This window comes from Coturnix japonica, chromosome 4 (genome assembly GCF_054131305.1).
Source record: "Coturnix japonica strain WE chromosome 4, WE-NBRP24, whole genome shotgun sequence".
NCBI lineage: Eukaryota > Metazoa > Chordata > Aves > Galliformes > Phasianidae > Coturnix > Coturnix japonica.
This window is the reverse complement of record NC_140666.1, coordinates 10173276-10195626: the sequence shown is the minus strand read 5'-3', so window position 1 is coordinate 10195626 and position 22351 is coordinate 10173276. Positions and strand designations below refer to the sequence as shown.

Genomic DNA, 22351 nt, shown 5'->3' with positions numbered 1-22351 from the left:
GGAACCCGCTGCCCCATTGGCACCAAGGTCCCACTCTGTGTTTCCTGGGATGGCCGTGACATCAACCCCACTGGGTGTCCCATTGGTGCCCCACTGAGCACCTGTTACCACATAGGCACCCAAGGCTGGGACCTAAAATCACACACACCCAAAAGGTGGCCGTGACATCGACCCTCTGAAGTTCAGGGCAAAGCCCCAATGAGTTTTGGGAAAGAGGAGCCCCCAGGAGGGCAGAGCACCCTCAGTATGTGGAGCTGACGGGGTGGGCAAGAGGAAACAGACATCTAGGTAGGGGGAAGAAAGGGGATTTTGGAGCATGGTGGGAGCATCTCCCAGGGCAGCGAGTTGAGAGGTGCAAGGAACCACTGGGAAATGTCGTGGTCATGGTTGTGGTGGGAAATGGGACAGGGTTAGCGTGGGATGGGATGCTCAATGCTGGGAGAGGGAAAGGGGAGTGGGCAGGACGGGGGAGGCAACGAGAGGTAGCTCTGCATGCAGGGGGCAGTGGACAGAGATAAGGGCAGATAACGCGGGTCAAAACCCAGCTGGCACCCAGCACCCAGCAGCTGACACCCAGAGCAGGACGGTACAGCATGGGTGCTGCTGGGAGAAGGCAGAAGCAGTCCATCAGCTCTCCTGGTTCCCTTTTTGGAGAGGAGGAAGAGGTTTCACGTGAGGATGAAACACTCTCCACCCCACGAGGGCCTTGTGGCACCAGGCTGCCATGGGCACCCGTCACACAGCTCCGCTCTGGGGCCTCGTGCTGCCCCACGCGTGGCTGTGGTTGCCCGGGGGCGAGTTGGGGAGGGGGTAAGGGAGGCTGCTGCCATCCCGTGGGCACAGCGGGGTAGGGCACAGCACCCGCCAGACACCATGTGCCACCTGTCCCCAAGGGTGCCAGCTGCTGTCCCCATGTCAGGGCTGAGGTGTGGGGCTAAGAATACCCGGTGCTGTCACAGCTGTGACATTTCCCTGTGCCACCCCCTCGCCAGCCCTCTGGGCACGGTGCATCTGCTGCCTGATGTCACTGCAGGGACAGGGCACGGTGGGCTGTGAGGACGTGTGTGGTGCAGTGGGATGCAGGGGTGGCCGTCCCTCTCGCTGTGTCCTCCGTGTGACCGGTGTGCCCCATGTTGTGGCTCCTGCAGGACATCAGTAGCACAGCGCTGACCCCAGTGTCCCCAAGAGCCAGAGCCACAGGCCAAGGGACACAGGCCGTACACGGGGCTGGGGCTTCCCAGAGCCACTCAGTGTGGGGCAGCATGTGGGGCAGCGATGCCAGCACTCAGCCTATTGCACAGCCCCCCAGCTCCCCTCTTTGCTCCCCCCATTGCAGAGCGCTGACCCCCAAGCTGTGTTTCCCCCATGGCTGCCCCACAGCGGGCGGCTCTGGGGATGGCTGCTCACTGCCAGCCCCACAGCTGCCACTTGCATAACGGTGAGTCACGCTGCATGCTGAGCGTGCCTTCCACGCTGTGCAACGCTGCAGCAAACAGATCCCTCCGAGTGCCCGGCGGGGCCCTGGTGCAGGACGGGTGATGGACTCCTTGGGCTGTGCCATGGGCTGCTCATCAAATCTGTGGTTGCAATTAGACTCATTGTGCTGTCGTGCTAATTGCTTCCCTCTGAGATGGAGTGGAGGTGGTGAGTCGCCCTGCAGGGGTTGCTCCTCTTCCCGTGCTCAAAATGATCTGCCTTCTGGTTTGCCATTCTGGCCTTCGTTCCCAGCCTGTGATGGGAACACAATGCCGCCCTCCTGCCTGCTTTAGGAAAGTCAGCACATCCTCCCCCTTGGGGTTGCTGGAACCCAACAGGGTGTGTGGGATGTGCTGGAGGAGGGATGGTGTGGGGTATCATTGGGGCGGGATGTGGGATATGGTGTGGTACACACATGGGGATGTGGGGGGGATGGGGTGATGGAGGGGCATGGTGGGGATGCAGGATGGGATGTGGTGTAGACATAATGTTGGTGGGGTGGTGGAGGGGAGGGAGGTGGGGGTGGTGCAGGAGGGGACATGGTGGAGACAGTGGGGATGGAGAGGATGGAGGCGATGTGCTGGGGATGATGGAAGGGACGCAGAAGGCATGGTGCAGGGGACATGATGGTTGGTGGAGGTTGATGGCCCTGTCTGTGGCATGGAGGGTTGGAACTTGATAATCCTTAGGGTCCCTTTGAACCCAAGCCATTCTATGATTTTATGATTCTATGGTGGGGATGGGATGATGGAGAGGATGTGGTGGGGCTGCAGGAGGGGACGTGGTGGAGACATAGCAGGGATGGGGTGATGCAGGGGATGTGATGGGGATGCGGATGCGGTGGGCATGGTGCAGGGACACGGTGGGGCTGCACCTCCCACACCCCCAGCACAGCACAGCAGGTGCTGGGGACACACAGTGGCACCTCCCGTCCTCATCCTCTCCGCTCCGTGGGGCTCCTCTGTGCCGCACACAGCGCTGGTACCCGGAGCATTACTGTGGTGGCATCTGGGAGAGCACCCACACAGCCAGCAGGAGATGCGTGCCCACCCCCCGGGATCTGCGGGCTCAGCTCCATCCCCGCAAAGCCCCCGCGGTGGGGGCGGCTCCTTCCCCATCCTCGCTAAGCCGTAGGAAGTTGGATATATCGAAAAGGCCCCGCCGTGCTGGTGGCTCCTAATTCCGGCTCTGATCGGCACCGGCGCTGCGCTGCCCGGCTGCGTGCTGCTCTCACCGCCCCCCCGCAGCACTGACCGCAGAGATTAGGGCTTTATTAAGACGTATGAAGCCGCATTACGCTCAATTGAGTGAGGAAACTCGTTTAATTGGGCTGAACGCTCTTCGGGTCGGTGCCAAAACCAACGGGCAGCGCGTCGCTCTTGCTGAGATTCGCTCCGGCCGCTGTGGGCGGCACCGGGACAGCCGTGAGCACGTGCACCCTGCACGGCGCTGCCACGTGCACGCGTGCACAGCCACGTGCACCACTTGCACACCCACCCGCAGCACCCGCTCCTGTGCTCCGTGCACGTTCCGATGCGCGCCCAGCGCGTGTGCGCACACACACGGACGCGGCCCCACGCACGCTCACAGCCCCCTACGCACACGCGCTCCCACACCCGTGCCCGCAGCAGCCGCTGGGTGGCAGCAAGGCCCCGGCGCTGGCACTGCTGGCACCGCGCTACGAGCAGAGGGTTGGTGCGCGCAGGGGTCGTGCGTGGCACCAAAACGCCCCCCAGGAACGCAGGGAGCAGCGGGGCACGCGGAGCTGCTGGGCACAACGCTGGGATGGGGTGGAAGAAGGGAAGGCGTCACAAAAGGATGAGACAGAAGTCGGGGTTGGTTGTAGGTCTGATGTGATGACGATGGACTCGCTGCTGTGTCGTGCAGATGGAATGATGCCCTTTGGGTCTCAGCGCCCGGCTGCAGAGCTGGTGCCACATGGGGACGTGGGGACGGCTCCCTGCTTCCCAAGCCCTCCAGCTTGGTTCCAGCACAGCTTTTAATTAAATCTCCATGAAACACCCATTTGAGATGCTTAATTTCAAGTGAGAACTAATTAATTTTATGGGCCTTGGCTGCGTCTGCCTTGTTTCTAAACTGGTGCCCAGGATGGGGCTGTCAGAGCGTGGTGCTGACACTCAGGAGCTGCTGGATGCCTGTGTCTGGGGATGCTGCAGGTCAGTGTGTGGGACTCCCCTGGACCTCCCCAGCATTGCTCCCCACCTTGAGATGCTCAGTTTGGGGTCAGATAGTTTCATTGTAAGGCTGGGATCTCACACCGGTTGCACCCATGCAGAAGCACTGGGTCCATTCCACACTCATGTCCCTACTCCTCAGGTGTTTGCCCCCACACGGACCTTGTTAGCTCATTCTGGAGCAGAATGGTGGCCACATCTTTGCCTTTCAGTCATAGCATTTGGAGCTGGGGCAGCTCGGCTGTTCCTTTGGAACCCTGATGGTGTTGCTCCCTGAAGGGACGCAGACATGCACAGGGATGGAGCCACCCCATGGCTGCTCTTGGTGGGATAGGATCCCAATGGGGGGCACTGCTTTGGTTAGAGCAGCCCCAGGTTCCCTCCTCATTGCCCAGCAGACCTACAGGCTCCTGCTGCGCTGCTGCCCGTAAAGGGCTCGGTATTAAACCCTGATTGAAAACATGAATCACCCCTCTAATTAAACAGAGCTGCTCTGTGCCAGGAAATCTCTCCCTGTCAGGATATTTGTTTTCAAAGGGGAATAAATCTCGGGCAGAGCTGAAGATTGGCTCCCAGACCCTTTATCGTGGAGCGGCGGTGATTAATCCTGTGCACCCTGGCACCAGGGATGGAATAAAATTAAGAATTAATACGTATTTACAAGCTGCAGAAAGGCTGGAAGTGCCCAAACGCCCCCAAGAGCAGTGCTATCATGCTGTAACCCAGCTCGCTTCGGCTTGCACCCCATAGCTGTTATAGGATCAGCCCTCCCTGGATGCTCAGTACCCACAGGGGCACCCACACCCTCTGCATCCCACAGCAAGCTCTGCTGGCTTTGCTGGAAGGGGGGGGGGAAGTGAGGAATACTGCAGCGTTCCGATTAATTGCAAGTGCGAGGGCTGCGTGCATGAATCTTTAATTAGTCACGTCCCTCATGAATATGCACGGTATGCAAATGGCAGAGGGAAGAAGCCGGGAGTGGAGCGGGGGTGTGAAGGCAGAGCTGGAGCCGGCAGTCCCTGTATGGGGGACCTATGGGAGCGAGGCTGAAGGAGGCAATGAGCCTCAGCTCGTCCCACCGATCCCGGCACTGCTCAGGTTGGATGGCCTGGCTCTCTCGGATGCCACTCCTCTCATTATTTTTGACAGTCCATCTCATTTGTACGCAGTTTCCCAGCGCCGAATGTCTGCACACCGGGTTCCTTTGCTTTGCGCTCTGCTGTGCGAGCAGTAATTGCACTGCAGCCCCTATTGAAGGACCTCCAAACAAGCCCAGAGCGACAGCTTTCCCTGGGGGTTTTGGACAAGTTTCTCCAGGCATCATCATTTGTGTCTGAGGACGTTATCTCTGCATCTCCCTCCACCTGTCGGTGCTGACAGGGCACCCTCAGATCCGGGAGCGGGAGCTGCAGCCTGCTGCTGTCATTTCCCACCTGTCATTTGCTGCTCCTCTCATCCCAGCTAACTACTCCCCACCATCACGGTGGCTGGGGGCCCCTGTAGGCAGGCAGACCTGCCTTGCTTTGCCCTGCTTATGTGTTCTATGGACAGAAGGTGTTATTTGGTGCCTTGGTGCACAGCACAGCTCCAAATCCCATTGCAGCTTGAAGCAGAGAGGAGCTGTGAAATGCTGTTCTTGCACCTCCTGGAGCATAGCCCTCCTGCAAGACCAGAGTGAGCAGGGCTTGCTGGCACATGGGTTCCATCCTGGAACCACGTATGGGGCATGAGGACGGCCCAATCACCAAGGCAAAGCACACCTGGAGCCCCTGTGCTCCCAGTTAGCTGCTACAGCTGACGTCTGAGAGGTGACTTTGATCAACAACACCTGCCCGGTGGGTAACCAGGGCAGCCCGATACAGAGCACAAGTGAGCAGTGTGAGATGGGAGTTAGTGCTGTCCACCCCTGGGAGCAGATGCATCGGTTCTGAGGCCACAGCTCAGCAGGTAGGATGGCACTTGAAGAGGTCACCTTGTCTCCAGCAGTGGTGGGGTCACCTGAGGGTGTTTAGAACCATAAGGATGTGGCAGTGAGGGATGTGGTGATGGGCATGGTGGGGTGTGATGGGTTGGGGACCTTAGAGGGCTTTTCCAGCTGGGGTAATTATATGGCTGATGGAACTTGTTCTGGGTGCTGTGGGGCACAGCACGGTGAAGTTGCAGGTCTCCCTCCTCCACCCAGCACCACACAAACGCACTGTCTGCAGCCCCAGTACGTCTGCAGTATGGATGGGAACTGAAAAGGGCACCCCTGGCCCCCAGCAGCACCGTGCCATCCTGCAAAGATCTTCTGGACCTTTTGTTTGGAGCAGAGTTGAGTGTTGCAGCAGGGCAAGGTGGGCAGTGTGCAGACAGATGACAAACTGTTTGCTGAGCAGCAGGGGGTGGAAGCGTCCCAGGGATAGATTTCAGCAGGCACACCCTGCAGCACCCCCTCTGCTTCCTTATAGTGGGTCTCAGTAGCTGGGATTGCCATGGCATTGTTATGGGATGGTCATGTTTTCATGCAGAGGAGAGGGGACAGCACCTGAAATGCTCATAGCCATCGCGTGCTGTGCACAGCTATGGGTCTGTGTAGCTGTGAGCCAGCTGGGTGCTCCCCATTGCAAAGCGGGCAGAAAGAGTCCCCCACTCCATCCCTGTGCTCCTTTTGCCCATGGGGTTTTGCAAAGCTAAGCAAGGGCATGTAGCCCAGCTCTCCCATGGGTGCTGATGTGCCACGTGTATACATGGTGATGGGAGATTTCTGGGCACACATGGCTGAGGTTGATACTACTTCCCCCTTCTGCTCCTTGCAGGCACAACTTGCTGAGCTCTCAGGAGGGCTCAATGCATTTCCAACCTGCTAACGAGGACTTTTTCCCCTGCTGCAATTAAAAACCCCATCCTTTTGCAAGCAGCAGCAGAGAAGCATCACAGCCATGGGCTGCCTGAGATGTTCCCTGAGCTCAGACCTCACTCTGCACCCCACGAAAGCAGTGCAGTGCAGAGCCCTTATCCCAGAGCACCGTGGGGATTCATTTCAGGGATTGATGCAGCGTGACACAGAGCAACCTTTCCTTTCATGCTTTATTTTGCAGAGCAAAATGCACTGGCAGCGCCAGGAAGGTGTTTCACTGCACCCTGTGACTGCAAGCTTTAGAGCCCCAAATCGGGGTATAAGTGTTTAATTCAATGAGATGCTCTAAACCTCCCATTATCCCCATCAGATGTTAACAGACCCTGGGATGCACAGCCTGCTTGATGTGCAGCTCCTGCAGCACCGAGCTGCTGTCATTTATGCATTTCTCAGCTGTTTCCAAACAGAGCGGATTCTTATTACCTTTTGGCCACCTGCCCAGAATTGGTTACAATTTGGAGAGGGGGGGAGAATGAAAAGACAGAAATTCCTCTTTCTGTTCTTCTCCCCTTTGCCACAAAGGGACGGTGCGGAAAATGAATGAAGTGCCACCAGCAAAGCAGACGGGGGTGAGCTGCTGGGGAGGCCCTATGGGACAGCGCCATCGGTCCCCCCCGAAGGCGGTGGTGCCGCGTGTCCTATCTGTTATTTAGCAGCCCTTCCATGGGGCTGGAGGCAGGCAGGAAACATGGCAGGGGATGCGGAGAAGGACAAACCCTAGAGGAGGCCGAGAGGTGCGCAGGACCTCGGAGAAGTCTCCCAGTTCTCTGCGCGGAGGAACGCGGCTCCGGGTGCGCGGAGCGGAAAGCTTCAGGGTCATGCTGCTCCTCCTAAGCGCAACGCTTTGCTCGCGGAGACTGAAGACACCGGCGTCCTCATCGCCCAACATCGGCATTTCAGGCTTTTCTCTTTTTTTTTTTTTTGCATTCTTTGTTGTTTCTGGGTGATGCTTTGAGTCCATGCTGCTCCATCTCCAGGCCGAGCGATGTCACGCAAGACGTTCAAAGCACAGAGCAGAGCTGCAGGGGAACAATCGAGGCTGGAGGGAGAAGATGCAGAAGTTGAAGGATGATTTCCTACGCGAGCTCTTTGCTTTCTTTTTTTTTGTTTTCAGCCTCCCCGAGGCTTCTCAGCTCACAAATCTGTGTGCTCTGCTGGCAGCTGCGCTGACCGACGCTGTCACATCGATGCTGCGCATCGCACCGCGGTCTGCTGACAGCAGCTGTCCCGTTCCAGCCTACTTTGGGGACATCTCCTGCACAGCAGTTGAGTGTGCCGGATGGGAACATCGAGCACTGCTGGGAGCAGACGGGGTTTGTCCTCAGGTCTGGGCTAGGCGCAGTGCGGTGGAGTGAAATGCTTTGACAAAGCTCAGTGAGGAGCACGGGATGCGTTAAGCAGAAGGAACAGCAGGGAGCACAGCTCTGCTGACACTCTGCCTTTCTCCCCACCTGGAGCTCTCAGGTCTCCCCACACTGATACTGTGCAGCTTTCCAGCCCCTGTGCCCCACTGTGCCACTATATGGGGCCGTTCCTGTATGCCCCAGCAGCCCCGTGCCTTGAGCAGAGCCTTTCTGTGGGCACCCTTCATCAAACAGAAGAGGTTTCAAAGCACTTCTCCTCTGTCCAAGGATGAAAGAGCCTCACTCCCTGTGCTCTCCCCAGCAATTAAATGCCAAACCCACTCATACTTTAGCGAGTTCTCCTCATTAAAGTGCACAGGGTCCAGTGCTGGGGGCTGGCTAGCAATGAGAGCAACCCAACACTACCCACATCACTCACTGAAGGCTCTTGGAAGGGACTTGTTGCCATTTATTCTGCCCATTGCTCCCCATGGAGACAGAGCATGGAGCCATGCCTAAGAAGGTACCATAGGAAATTGGCCTATGGAGCAGGAAGCAGCCATGGCACCATCATATCCATTTGTGGAAGGAGAAAGGATTGATCAGCAGCATATCCTGCTGGCTGCAGAGCTTCCCATCAGGGTTGTCTCGAAGCTGCCGAACGCATGAAGGTGTCACCAAGTGGGCAATGCGTGTGGCAGATGGTGGGAGCCCCGGGTCACAAGCTGTCATGGCTTCCTGAAGTGGGAAAACAAATGCTTTTGCTTTTGCAAGTACTTTCACACCTCGTGAAGGAAACCAGCGGGAGGGATAGGAGAGCAGGACACGTCCACCTGGGAGCTGTTGGTTGTAAGCCCAGCTCCACAGATCAGCCCCAGAAATCTGTTAGCTATAGAGGTAGCACTGAAAAGAAAATAGAAAGCAACGTGCAATGTGCACACCCATCCCCAAAGCCACGTTGGTAGCACGGCTTCTGTTTGTATGAAGAACCTTTGCATCCCCCCTTTCAGGGATGCTCAGGGGCAGCATGTGAGCTCCCACCATCTCTTCCCTTTTTGCTCTGCAGACATCTCAGCCCCAAGATGCTGCAGCCAAAGGGCATCAGCAGCGTTCCCAACAGCAGCTGCAGCTCATGGGATTTCATTGCCACGTGGACAACACGAGCCACCCGCACCACCTGCCCCATACATTCCCCCATGGTCCCTTCTGGAGGCCGACTGCTATTTATGGCTTTATCACAGACATGAGAACATTTGGGCTCGCTCCTCCATGCAAGCAAAACCCAAAGTTTTCTTCTCATCTCTGTGCAGAAGGAATGCTGGCTCACCGCTCTATTTTTAGCCTCCCTGTAACGAGCGGCGAGAGGAGCAGCATGTTGATGAAGAGGGTTATTGCATGGCACTTCCAGCATCTCTGTGCTTGGGGGGCTGCAGGGCTGAGAGCTGCTGCTCTCCATCTCAGCACCACCCTGCCAGCTCAGGGCTGCCAAAGGGGCTGGGGAAGCACTGAGATCTGTCGGTTCCCAGCAGTGGGTTCTTTCTGCCCCAAAAGACCTCACCATAGTGGGATGTTGGTGGGTACATTTGGTTTCTCTTTGGCTTTAGAATCATAGTGTTGTTAAGGTTGGAGAAGACCTCTCAGATCACCACGTCCAACCCCAACCTATCCCCATGGTTCCCATTGACCACGTCCCTCAGTGCCACGATATGCTGCTGCTTTGACTTGGAGGGTTGAGCCCACGTATGAAATTCCTAATAGGAGAATGAAGAGAAGCCTTGGGCTGGGAAGGAAGAGCTCCATGCCATAGTGCTGGCAATTGTCCTGGAGGGGGATGATGAGGCCTGGACACAAGGGAAGGGCAGAGTTCTTTGTGATGTGCTACAAGAGGAGGAATGAGACTGACCCAGATACATGAAATAATATGGTCCTTGGCAAAGCAACGCAGCAGGGGTGGTTTACATTCATCACAAACCCAAGTCACAGACAGATGCACAAGGACACAACAGCTTCAGCACAACCAAATCCAAGTTCCGAAGCCACCTCCCCTGTTCCACCAGCAGCCACCTCCATCCAAGTCCTGATGGTCCCAGTTGGATGCCTCTTCTCCCCACTGCCATAGGCTTGTGCCACACCACACTGCCAAGGCTGTGCTGTGTCCCACTGCCATTGGGAGCAATGGCATCATGGCATGTTGTGGGTTTCTCCTCCAGTGCTCTGCATTAGCTGAAGCCTAGACAAGTCTGCTGGGTGCTTGCCCTGTGCCCCAGGGCTGCTAGCATGGCCCTGGCAGCAGGAAGGTCTCTGATCCTCGTGCCATGTGTAGGACATGCTGAGACAGAGCCTGTCTGGCAGCTGTGGGGCTCCAGGTTCCTGGGCACAGCCTCATGTCCCCACCCTACAGTGGGAAACGTGGGCAGCCAACAGTAAGATCACAGGGGGTGAAACATGAGACAGGGAATATCAGGGAAGCCAGGCCAAAAGCAGTGTGGGGTGTGAGAGGAATTTGTGTTCCCACCTCCAGCCCACAGCCTGCTGCAGCAGGGATGTCCTGGCTTTCTTTCCACAGCTGATCCCAGGGCATTGGGGCTGCAGGGATCTCTGTGGCCTATCCAGGGGGCAGAGGTCTGCCTGGTGTCCTCCTGGAAGACCATCACAAGGAGGTGACAGCACCTTGCCTGGAAACAGGGGGAATGCTCCTATAGAATCATAACATCACAGAATCATTAAGGTTGGAAAGAGTATGAAGTTAATCTAGTCCGACCACCAACCTGCCCCACCATGCCCATGGTCATCAGCATCTCCAGCAGCAAACTGGGTGGCCACCAGTCCAATGGGGACATACTTGAGAGGTGGGGCACGCAGAAGGGTTCATGCAACCATAGCAGGGCAGGACGTGGAGGAAATGAGCAGCCTCAAAGCTTGTGTACCCTAGGGATCATCACCCAGCTGCCCCCAAGGTGTTCCTCAGCTCAGCGTGAAGATGCGGGGCTATCCTTGATCCTACTCAGGATCAGGGCTCAGGAAGGAGCCTTCTGTGGGGGTCCTGCGTCCCTCAGAGCTGTGACAGCTGGAAACCATTGGGATGGTTAACATGGGGACTTCTAGGGGGGCACTGCTTTGGTGAAGCCATACAAAGTGCAGCTGAGGGCTTGCTGAGTGCACAGCTGCCCACGCAGGGCTGAGTGGGGCTGAGCTCCCTGAGGGCGATGCTGCCTTAATCTGGAGTGAAAAGGTCGAGACTTGCTGGGTTCCATTTTTCACCCTGTCCTCTCCCAACCCACAGCAGTGCTCTGCAGGGCTCCAGCCCCGCTTGGGGAGAGGAAAACCTTTTGCAGAGCAAGAAGCCCCAGGAGCTCCCCATCCCCAGTTGCCCCGTAGAGCTCAGCCTGAGCCACCCACGTCTGCCTGTCCAAATAATTCCACTTTGCCTTTTAAAACTTTTCATCATTTTTCCCCTCCTCAACGAGTTGATGTCAACCTTTCCCTGCAGGCAGGTTTGGACTTTTCACAGGACCATAGAAAACAACTGTAGAATCCTTATTGCCTGTGAGAGCTGGTTAGCGTTTAAACGGCTCTTCTTCCAAGCTCAGGATCGGTGCGTCCCTGTGACTAAGAAATCGGGAAAAGGTGCAAGGAGATCTGCGTGGATGAGTAAGGAGCTCATGTGCAAGCTCCGCAGGAAGAAGAAAGTACATGATATGTGGAAAAAGGGTCTGACCACTTGGGAACAATACAAGAATGTAGTCAGGGACTGTAGAGATGCGATCAGGAAGGCCAAAGCCCACCTGGAGTTGAATCTAGCTAAGGAGATAAAGGATAATTAAAAAAGCTTTTTTAAATACGTTAACAGCAAAAGGAAGGCTAGGGAGAATGTGGGCCCCATACTAAGTGAGGGGGGCGCTCTGGTAACAGGGGATGCTGAGAAGGCGGAAATACTGAATGCCTTCTTTGCTTCTGTTTTTAGTGCAAGGGCTCTCCCTCAGGAATCCCGGACCCTGGAGGTTGATGAGAGAGTCCGGGGAATGGGAGATTTCCCTTTAGTCAGGGAAGAGGTGGTCCGTGAGTGCCTAGGAAACATTAAGGTCCATAAATCCATGGGACCTGATGGGGTGCATCCGCGGGTGCTGAGAGAGCTGGCGGAGGTCGTTGCTGAGCTGCTCTCTGTAATCTTTCAGAGGTCTTGGAGAACTGGGGAGGTGCCTGAAGACTGGAGGACGGCCAATGTCACTCCAGTCTTCAAAAAGGGCAAGAAGGAAGACCCGGGTAACTATAGGCCAGTCAGCCTCACCTCTGTCCCAGGGAAGGTGATGGAACAGCTTGTGCTGGATGCCATCTCCAGACAGCTGGGTGATAAGGAGGTTATCAGGAGTACCCAGCATGGGTTCACCAAGGGGAGGTTGTGCTCGACCAACCTGGTGGCCTTTTATGAAGATGTCACTAGCTGGGTGGACAGGGGGAGGGCAGTAGATGTAGTCTACCTTGATTTCAGTAAGGCTTTTGATACTGTCCCCCATGACATCCTTATAACAAAGCTGAGGAAGTATGGGATAGATGAGTGGACGGTGAAGTGGGTCGAGAATTGGCTGACTGGCAGAGTGCAGAGGGTTGTCGTTGGCAGTGCGGTGTCTGGCTGGAGGCCTGTAACTAGCGGCATCCCCCAGGGGTCTGTGCTGGGTCTGGTCTTGTTCAACATCTTCATCAACGACCTTGATGAGGGGATAGTGACCACCCTCAGCAAGTTTGCTGATGACACGAAGTTGGGAGGATTGGCTGACACGCCTGAAGGCTGTGCTGCCATTCAGCGAGACCTGGACAGGCTGGAGAGCTGGGCAGTAAGAAACCGGATGAGGTTTAACAAAAGCAAGTGTAGAGTCTTGCACCTGGGTAGAAATAATTGCATGCACCAGTACAGGCTGGGGGAAGACCTGCTGGAGAGGAGCTCTGCTGAGAGGGACCTGGGCGTCCTGGTGGACGACAGATTGACCATGAGCCAGCAGTGTGCCCTTGTAGCCAAAAAAGCCAATGGCATACTGGGGTGTATTAAAAAGAGCGTGTCCAGCAGGTCGAAGGAGGTGATCCTCCCCCTCTACTCTGCCCTGGTGAGGCCTCATCTGGAATATTGTGTCCAGTTCTGGGCTCCCCAGTACAAAAAAGACAGGGATCTCTTGGAAAGAGTCCAGCGGAGGGCCACTAAGATGGTGAAGGGCCTGGAGCATCTCCCCTATGAGGAGAGACTTAGGGAACTGGGTCTGTTTAGCCTTGAGAAAAGAAGGCTGAGAGGGGACTTGATCCAGGTTTATAAGTACCTGAGGTGTGGGGGCCATAGTGGTGAGGCTGGTCTCTTTTCAGTAGTGCGCGGGGACAAGACTGGGGGTAATGGGATGAAAGTACAGCATAGGAAGTTCCGCACGAATGTGCACAAGAACTTCTTTACAGTGAGGGTGACGGAGCACTGGAACAGGCTGCCCAGGGAGGTGGTGGAGTCTCCTTCTCTGGAGATATTCAAGACCCGACTGGACGCCGACCTGTGTGACATGGTGTAGGGAGCCTGCTTTGGCAGGGGGGTTGGACTCGATGATCTCTAGAGGTCCCTTCCAACCCCTACAATTCTGTGATTCTGTGATTCTGTGATTCTTATTAGAGTTGGAAAGGATCTTCTTTTTCTAACCTGCAATTTGCCAGGTGAATCAATTAGCACTCACAGGCAGTCACTAATAACCAGCACACACGTTGCCCTCTGGCTGACCAGCTTGAGGTTGATGCTGGGCACTGGGCAGAATGTTTGAGAGCTGCAAGTATGAAGCACAACCATGTGGTTGCTAACTGGGGGCAGTGCCAAGCAGGTGCTGGCAGCTGCAGGCACACAGTGTGCACAGCCATGGTGCACATCCATGGTGCACAGGGGTGAGATGCGTTTGAATGAAGCCTAAAGCAGAAAGCAAGATGCTCCAGCACTGCAAAACGTGAGTAGAAGAGCACTTCCCTGCTCCAACATGGCACCCATTGGAAACGGAGTTTGCAGGGAGTGCTCCAGCAGGCGTCTGTGTGCCGGGTGCCAGCCCTGCCGCAGCACCCACAGGCTGCACTAATTGGCATGGAAAGTGCTGCTGATTGCTAATGGCTCCAGCTCAGATTTCACCCTGGAGGAGCCCAAAGACTTTTCTGGGTGGGGTGTTGGAGTGCTGTTGGTGTTGGCCTCGTTTGGCTCTCTTTTAGGTTGGGAATGAAGTTCCCACAGACAGCAATGGGATGGAGCTGGACGGCTGAGCTGCTCTGGGTGCATGGAGGTGTTTGGGACTCGGGTTCCTTTTGGGATGCAGGAGGAGCTGGCCGTGCTGCCAGCATCCTTCTGTCTCCCAGCAGCATACAGCCAGAAGCAGCACTGTAGGGAAAGACGCCCCAACTCCAGATATTGCTATGCAAAGGGAATTACAACGAGCTCCTAGCATCGCTTCTTCCTCATTGTGTTTCCCATAAAGGGAGGATCCTTCCTCTTGCAGCAGTGATCCGTCTTCCTGCAGGCATTGGGCTCCTCAGGGCACTCTGGGATGCTGAGGATTTTGGTGCCTCAGGATGTTAAAGCTCCTTGTTGGGCACTGATGGGAGCCAGAAGAAGCAGACTGATGTGGTCCCACAGACAGTTTCCAGGCAGTGAAACTCCCGTGGGCTATGGGGTGAGGTCGGTTTCTGGGCTTGGGAATGGGTTGGAGCAGCACAAAGCTCACCCCAGACCATACTGTCCAGCCCCATTGCAGTTCCCCCAAAGCACTTTGGTTGGGGTTCATGGGATGCCTGCCTCGCCCACGGGGTGCAGGGAAAGAAGATAAGGCTTCAAACCAGCTTTGATGCTGCAGATTGAGGGTGTGAGAAAGTCCTGCAAGCACACTACCATGCTGATGGGCAGCCATGGAGACAGCATTGCCCACCCCAACATGAGGGGGGACCCAAAATACCCCTGTATGCATCATCTCATGCGGGCTGAGCTCTGTCTCCACCAGTGCCAGCAGCAATGCCACCAGCGGGTGGCTGTATGGGGACACAAATGCCACCAGACTCCTGGGTAGGGAGTGGGGAGCACTTTGGCACCCCATCAGGACTCAGTTTCCCCATGTTTGCTGGAGAACTGCAGCTCTGCTATGCGGTCGGTGGCACTTGGGCATCCCGGGGTCACAGTGGAGCTGCAGAGAGGGCTGTTCCTTTTGCCATCAGCATCCCTGCACTGCACTGTGCTCTTGCAGAACATGGAGCAAACCCTTGTGTTGAGTTCAGGGCAGCCCTGGAAAACATGCTTTAAAATCCTAATTGTGATCTCGGTATCCCTGTGCTCCTCTGACCCACTCAGCACCACATGATCCATGCTGCAAATCACCTGCATCACAGATAATTACAGCCCGGCTCCAATAAGTGAGCAAGAAGCCCGTAATTATCCACAGAAGTTATTTGACAATTATTATTTTATTTTAATTAAGAAAAAAGGAAGAAAGAAAGAAAGAGACACCCCAAACCCACAGGAACTCCATGGGTCTCATCGCTGTGACTCAGGAGGAGCGATGGGGCCAGACCCCAGCAGTGGGGCAGGGCTGCAGTGGGGCAGGGCTGCAGCACAGCCTGTAGTGTGGGGAATGTGGGGCGGTTTCTTCCCAGCAGCTCAGAGCAACTCAGATGCCCACTGCAGCCCTTCCACTGCCCTCTGCCCAGTGCTGGGATGCTGAAGGATGGTGGTGTGGAGACCCACAGCATCCCTTGGATGGAAGAGTTAATTGCTCTTGTAATGAGCAGCACGTGCTCTGTGTTAGGGAGAGATGAAAGAAGGAAGGAAGAGAGGAGGGCAGGGAAGGAAAGAAGGGTTTAAGTATTTTGAGGTCTGTAGGTGATGGGAGAAAAGTGCAGGTCTTCAGCACTCTGGGAGCAATGTTACTGATTTCATTCTAAGTCAGACTCAGGTCTTACTGAATACATGTGTGATTTGTTCCATTATTAACAGCTGGGTGTGCTTTACCTGCTGGTACCTGAGGTTGAAACCAGTGGGAGATGTGAGTAAATGCAAAAGGGCTGTTCTGAGTGAGCTGGGAAGGGTGGGAATGTTTCTGTAAGGTCAGGGTAGGTCTCGTGGGGCTGTTGTGGCTGCTGCAAGCCAGTTTCTCTTTGGCAAGGCACAGAGATTGCCCTGCAGCATCCTGCAGGAGCGCAGGGCTGGGGAGTGTGGGTACGCTGGGAGGGGTCTTGAGGGCATTACAGCCCTCCATCAGACATAGCACTGCATGCTGCTCCCTCAGGGGGCTGCAGGCTCTCTGAAAGCCACATCCCATGCCAGCTCCCAGCAGAGGCGAGCATTTCCCTCCTGTGGAAGACAGCAGGATGGGGTTACACACAGGCACAGTGCTGCCAACGCAGCCCATTGCCACTCCTGCAAGAGCTGTGCACAGGGATGTACACCTGCTTCAGATGCTGATGGTGAAATGGAAGCGCATGGCTAAACCACCGATCCCCAGAGAGGTGTTGGGCAATGGGTGCTGAGCCAGCACAGCCTGTTCCGGCTGTTCCACGGTTTGCTCAGCATAGGAAATTGGGAGCGGGCTGTGAAATTCCAGAGCTCAACATGAGGTGGTGCAAAGCATCCACTGCCCGTCCCCGAGCAGCGGCAAAGGAGGAGAGAGCGACAGGCAGCAGGTGAGGGAGGTGCTGGGGAGACGTGGAAAGCACGAAGCCACCGAAACACAAGAAGAAAAGGTGATGATATCAGGGGAATTCATCTGGCCCTGCTCATCACTAGAGCTGCTCTGGAAGAGGGATTCAGATGTTAAAAGGATTTTATATGTATATATATTTTTTCCACCATAAGAATAGATGTCAGAGGGCGAGTCGTGCTTTAGAGCTGTTAGTTACTCACAGAGCTCCCCAGGCCCGCGGTGTGACTGAAGCACCTTCATTTCCCATTGGTGGGATGTGGATGTTAACGCACACCGGGACCCCCCCGCTCCCAGCAACACGCTGGGTGTGAAAAGCAAGGAACCTCCTGACCCAAATGCACCGACATGGGAAGGGTGACTCCAAAACATCCAGACGTGGGGCAGCCGGGGGTGATCTCCTCATCCCTACGGAATGTGACTCACCCCGCAGCGGTCGCTGTGTTGACACGGAGCTGCCCTGCCGGCTCCACGCAGCGCCACTCGGTGCCTGCTGGCCCAGGGTCACCTCTGCCACCGGCAGCTCAGCGCGGGGCCCAGGCAGCACTCCCATAGGGAAATGGTCTGGGGGGCGAGCGGAGGGCTGCGACGGGGCCACTTGTTTTCTGCATGGATATATGCAATAAGGGCTGATGTGGCTCGGCTGCAATCAGGAAAACCGTCCTCGCTGAGCGGTGCTGGAGAGGGATTTAAGGTGAGGATGGGGCGCGCGGTGGCTCCGCTGCTGCGATCTCCCCTTCGTTTCCCAGCCCTACGGGGGCGGTCGGGCCCGGCCCGGCTCGGCCTCACCTGGAGCGGGCGGGGCGGTGGGGGGCGGCGGGGCGGGCAGCAGTTCGGTCCCGCCTCTCCCTCCCCCCCCGCCCCGCAGCTCCGCCGCCGCCCGCCCGCGCCGCCGCCGTCTCCCCCGCACCGCCGCCGCCTCCAAGATGCCCGGGCAGCGGCGGGGAGGCTGCCGCAGCCCGCTGGTAAGGGGAAGGGGGGCACCGAGATCGCGTGGGGGCACCGCAGGGAAATAAAGAGGAGGTTAGGGGGGGCTGCAGCCCCGCCCTGGGCTTTTTTTAGGGGTTCCTGTAGGATTTATGGGGCTCCGCCATCCGGTTATAGGGCGGGCGGCTCCGTGCTTCCGTGCCGGCCCTTTTCCCCCGGAACCGTCCCGCTGCCTTTTTAATGTAATGTAATGTTTTGGGGTGGGGGGGTGCCGGTTTTTGCCGCAGCCGGTCGGCGGGGTTCGGCCGTGAGATCCGCTGCCCCCCAACCCGCTGAAGTTGAAATGGAAGCGGACGGTGAAAGGAGCTCTTCTCCCGGCTCCCAAAAACGCGGCGGAGCGCGGAGAAATGCGCACCGGGCATCGCGGGCGCTGCGCTGAGCTCCGTGCGGTGCTGCCGGTCCCGAAGGGCAGCGCCGAGTTCTATAAGACGCTCCCCAACACCGTACGGTGCCCGAACCCGCTGCCCTCTTCCCTCTCCCAACCCCCCGTCCCGGAGGGTCCCGCAGCGCTGCGGGGTTTGTGCGGGGCGTGAGATGCGGGAGGCGCTGCCGGGCGGCTGCAGGTGCTCCTTGCTGCGTTCCGGGTTCGGGTTTTCCCCCCTCCGTTCTAAAGAGCGCTCCTCGCTCGGCCGCAGAACGCTCGGGGTGGGGGAGGTTCGGCCGACACGAAGGGATTTGGGCTCCTCGAGGCCGCCCATGGGAAGTACGCAGCGATGAGGAGGAAGGCTGAAGGAAGCTGCCTTGGCTTGGGCAGGTGCTGGTGTGGTTCCGGAGCTCCGAGCGTACGGCTCCGGATCCGTGTGCTGCTGTCCGTGTGCCGGCAGGCGGCATGGGATCGGCCCCGGAGCGCGTGAGATGGGTCGGTGACTTTGCGTTGGTTTGTATCGGGGTCATCTCTCCTTTTGGTGGTGGGGGGCGGCGGGGGGCGCGTTCTCCAGCACGCTGTGGGTTTCTGCACGGCAGAGGGTGGTTGGAATGTGGGGTTTTAGGGGTTGGGGGTTTCTCTTTTTGAGCCTCTCGGGTCAGCTCCTGACCCCGGAGCCGTGTCACACCTCAGGGTGACAGCTGTGCCGCCTCACCGGAGATGCCACAACCCCCAAACCAACGCTGTGCTGCACTCCGTGCCCAGCTCTTGCCAAATTTCTCCTCCCTCCAAATAATGCAGGCTACGGCCTGCCCCCAGCTTGCCTTTTCCCAAGTAGAGGGCACTGCATGGAGGCCAGCGAGAGCCTCCCTTGGCTGTCACCTCCAGCAATGTGATGGCTTTGTGCCCCGGAGGGGGGGCCCTCCATCCCCCCCACTCACAGTCCTCGTGGCAACTCTGGGATGTGCTGGGACAGGGCTGCAGTGTGGGGTGGTGGGGTTTGGGGCTTAAGAGGGGTTTCTGGTGGCCCCAATGGGCTGTGACAGCTCTCCTCCCACACTGCTGGCTGGCAGAATAAGTGCCCTTTGTGCCGCTGGACACGCTGCCCTTTCTTAGGAAATGGCCCATTGTGCAGCCTGGAGGCTCCGTCCATCCATCTGTGGGTTCCTCCCCAATCAGGCAAACCCAGCATCTGGGATGCCCCATTCCTGCCCCCTCCTTGTGCCCACATCCCTTTCCCTGCGATGCTCGTGTACGTTCAGAGCTCTTGTCCCCAGCCATGCCCCAGCATCACTGCATCGCCCGGTGCACAGCTGGGGCTGCACCAAATGGGGCTGAGCCTGGTGCATTACAGCAGTGCAGGAGATGCTTCCTGCAGGCCCCACGGCGCAGCACATCGTGGGGTGTCTGCCAGGAGCAGCCCGACTCGCCGGCTTCCCATGACGTGGCTCAGGGTTGGGAAATGAAAGGGGCTCTGTGCCTCTGCGGAATACCATTACCATTATTTATTGCTGGAATTTCTGTCTCACAGGGGAATTAATTGCTGGCTCTGGTCGTTTGGGTCTTGTTTCGCCAGCCACGCGCTGGGGGGAACGGCCTAGAAATTAAATGGCGTTTGAATATACAAACTCAGTTCTGAGTTTGGTTGACCAAAGTGGGGGGAAAAAATGAACTTCAGGCTGAGCTCTTCCTGGAGCTGAGCTGGAACGTCACAAGCATCAGCTGGCCCAGGGTCTGCGTGGGAGCAGAGGGAACATGCACATGTACATCTGTGTGTGCACGGCAGGAGCTCAGCATCCCACGGTGCAGAGAGCTTGGAGGTGGGTCAGGCACTGCTGTGGGTTACCCTGGGTGGGGACCCATTGGAGCTGATGCCTGGGTGCTGCCATCTGATGGAGTTTAGGGGTGGGAGAGCTCGTGGTGATGGTGTCCCTCCTCAGGGAAATACCCAGACTCCTGAAATCACAGAGCTATGGCAAAGCAAGCAATGGGTGCTGTGTGTTTTTAGGGTGGATGCACAGACCCAGGCCTTTACCTCTGCTCAGTACATTCCCCTGATGGCTCCCAGCTGCGCGTTGCATCACAGTACAGCTGAGGCATGCTGGGACCTGGCCATGGCTCTGGGTGCCTGCTTGCCTGGTTTGCATTCCCCCTCCCAGGAACCCGCTCTGTTTTGTGCTTGGAGCTTTTCCCTGGCTGCAGGGAAGGGATGGGGGGGAGCAAGGAAAGGTCTGTATGCCAAGCAGCCCTGGCGGCTGCCATCCTCTTTTCCTCCGTGCTGATGCCCCTGGGGTCACTAATAGCCCTGGAGCCTCTGGGAAATTTGTTTCCTTGATAAGGAAGGGCTTGTTTGTGCTCTTGTTCCATCCTTCCTCATTTCTCCTGGAGAAAACCTCCCTGAGAGGCTGCATGGAGGCAGCGAGTCCCTGAGTGTTCTCACGGGGGGTACCAGATGTAGAGGATGCTGCGGCCCCTGGCAGCCCAGGGATGAGCGGGTGGGATTACTGCTTGCCAGATGCAATGAGGGTAAGAGCTGTCCTGCTCTGTGACTTGTTTGCCCTTTTGTCCTGGATATACCACCAAGCCCCCAAAGGATGGGCAGTGGCTGAGTAATGTCCTCCTCATGGCAGCCCCTGAACCCACAGTGGGGCTGCCCCCATATGGGGCTGTGAGCTGAGCCCTGCTCTGTTCCACCGGCCCTGGGTGCCTCTTCCTGAGCTGAGACCAAAATATCTCCTACCTGCATTGTTCTCCTGTGGGGGATTACTGCTGATTGCTCCCCATTGTCCTCAGTTCCTGCAGGAAGCCCTGTTTATCTTACCCGCCTGGCCAGGAATGCAGCCCCACGCAGGCAGCACGGATATATCTAAACTTAGACAGAGCTGGACAATGGCCTTTGGACTTCCCGACTCTGTGGCATCTGTCGTGTCCTGATGTTGTGGTTTTGGGGCTGAGTTACGTGGCCACCAATTAGCAGGGCACGAGGGCAGTGGCTAATGCTCTTTAAGAGCACTCTGTCTTAAGGATGTCCCACAATGAAGGCTCCTTCAGTGCGTGCAGGGTCTGAGGGTCCTATGGAGCATGGCTGGCTCTGTGCTGTGTTGGCTTGGAGCAGCTGGATGCAAACAGCATCTGTACTGGGAGACACACAGGACCCCCGAGCTTTGCATCCAGTTCAGTAAGGGAGCTGAGCTTCCATGGGGCGGCTGCACAGCTGTGTGTCTCTGCACCCCACACATCTCCATGCAGCATCCATCCCTGGGATGGGAGCTTGCAGCCGTGCCCTCCCCTTGTCCTTGCAGAGCTGGAGCTCTCTGGCTGCTTGCAAGGCTGCAGCACAGCTACAGCTACGTTACTGCTCACCCGGGGCTGTGTGCCATGCCTCTGTACCAGCTCTGTGTGCTGGGGTCTGGGCGGGTGGATTTCTTGCTGGTGGGGTACGGTGTTTCCACCAGGCTGATCTTTAAAGTGCTGAGGGAGCCAGAGGGATTTGGCTCCCGGAGTGGCTGGGTGTGCTGGGCTGTGAAGGGGAATGGGGTGGGGGTGGGGAAGAGAGCAAAAGGCTCCAGGATGGGCAGTGGTTTGGGAAAGGTGGTGGGACTGTGGGCCATCTGTTGTGGCTACTGGGCCTGGGTGCTTGCAGGATCTGCGTGGATCCCAAATAGCACACTATGGGGCTGGCACCTGGTGCTGGGTCTGCACAGACCCCTAATAATGCATGATGAGGCTGGCACCTGGGGCTGGGCCTGTGCTGATCCCAAGTAGCACACTATGGGGCCTGCACCTGGTGTTGGTTCTGCGCAGATCCCAAATAGCACACGCTATGGGGCTGGCACCTGGTGCTGACTCATGGAGCTGCTTGATGAATAGAGATTTGTTATGGGGCTGGAAAGAATGGAAGTCACACGCAGTGGGGCCATGAGCCCCCCAACACCATCATGTTGGCCACCAGGTGTTGTGTGGGCTTGGTGAATTGGGAAACTCCCTTTGCTGGGACAGAGGAATGAAGCACAGCACCCCCAGCAGCGGTGATGGTGCAGGGCCTGGCATTGCTGGGAGCAGCATTTGGGAGGAGGGGGATGCGCCACCAGAGTGTAGATGAGTGGGGCTGGGAGTGAATGTGGGGCTGAGGGCGGCCATGGGGCCAGGTGGGGGTGTTGCTTTTCCTTATGTTTGCTTCCCAGCTCCTTTTCCCAAGGACAACGAAAAGCGCAAAGACGGTGGCTGCCTGCCTTCCCTACGCTGCTGTCATGGAGCCAATTAAGGAAAGGGTTGCCATATTTTTATAACTTATTCTTTTTATTTTTTTTTTTCTTTCTTTTTAGTCATAAGGGTGGAACAACGCAGTGTATTTTGTAAGGCTCGTTCTTGGAAGCGGCGCAGCCCTTCTGGCTGCAGTT

The 22351-nt window shown here is 57.0% G+C and overlaps 1 protein-coding gene across 4 annotated transcripts in view; it reads left to right on the top strand.

Moving 5' to 3' along the window:
* The first annotated feature begins 17164 nt into the window (after positions 1-17164).
* The window catches only part of MID2 (midline 2), a 48739-nt gene continuing 43552 nt past the window's right edge, over positions 17165-22351 (top strand). Inside the window, exon 1 of one of the 4 annotated variants that reach the window (XM_015860187.3) lies at positions 17165-17294. The gene's annotated coding sequence lies outside the window, so the exon portion shown is untranslated. Of the gene's footprint in view, positions 17295-17435; positions 17566-18222; positions 18465-22351 lie in introns of those variants that run through there. The other 3 variants (XM_015860186.2, XM_015860189.3, XM_015860188.3) reach the window with 3 other exon arrangements.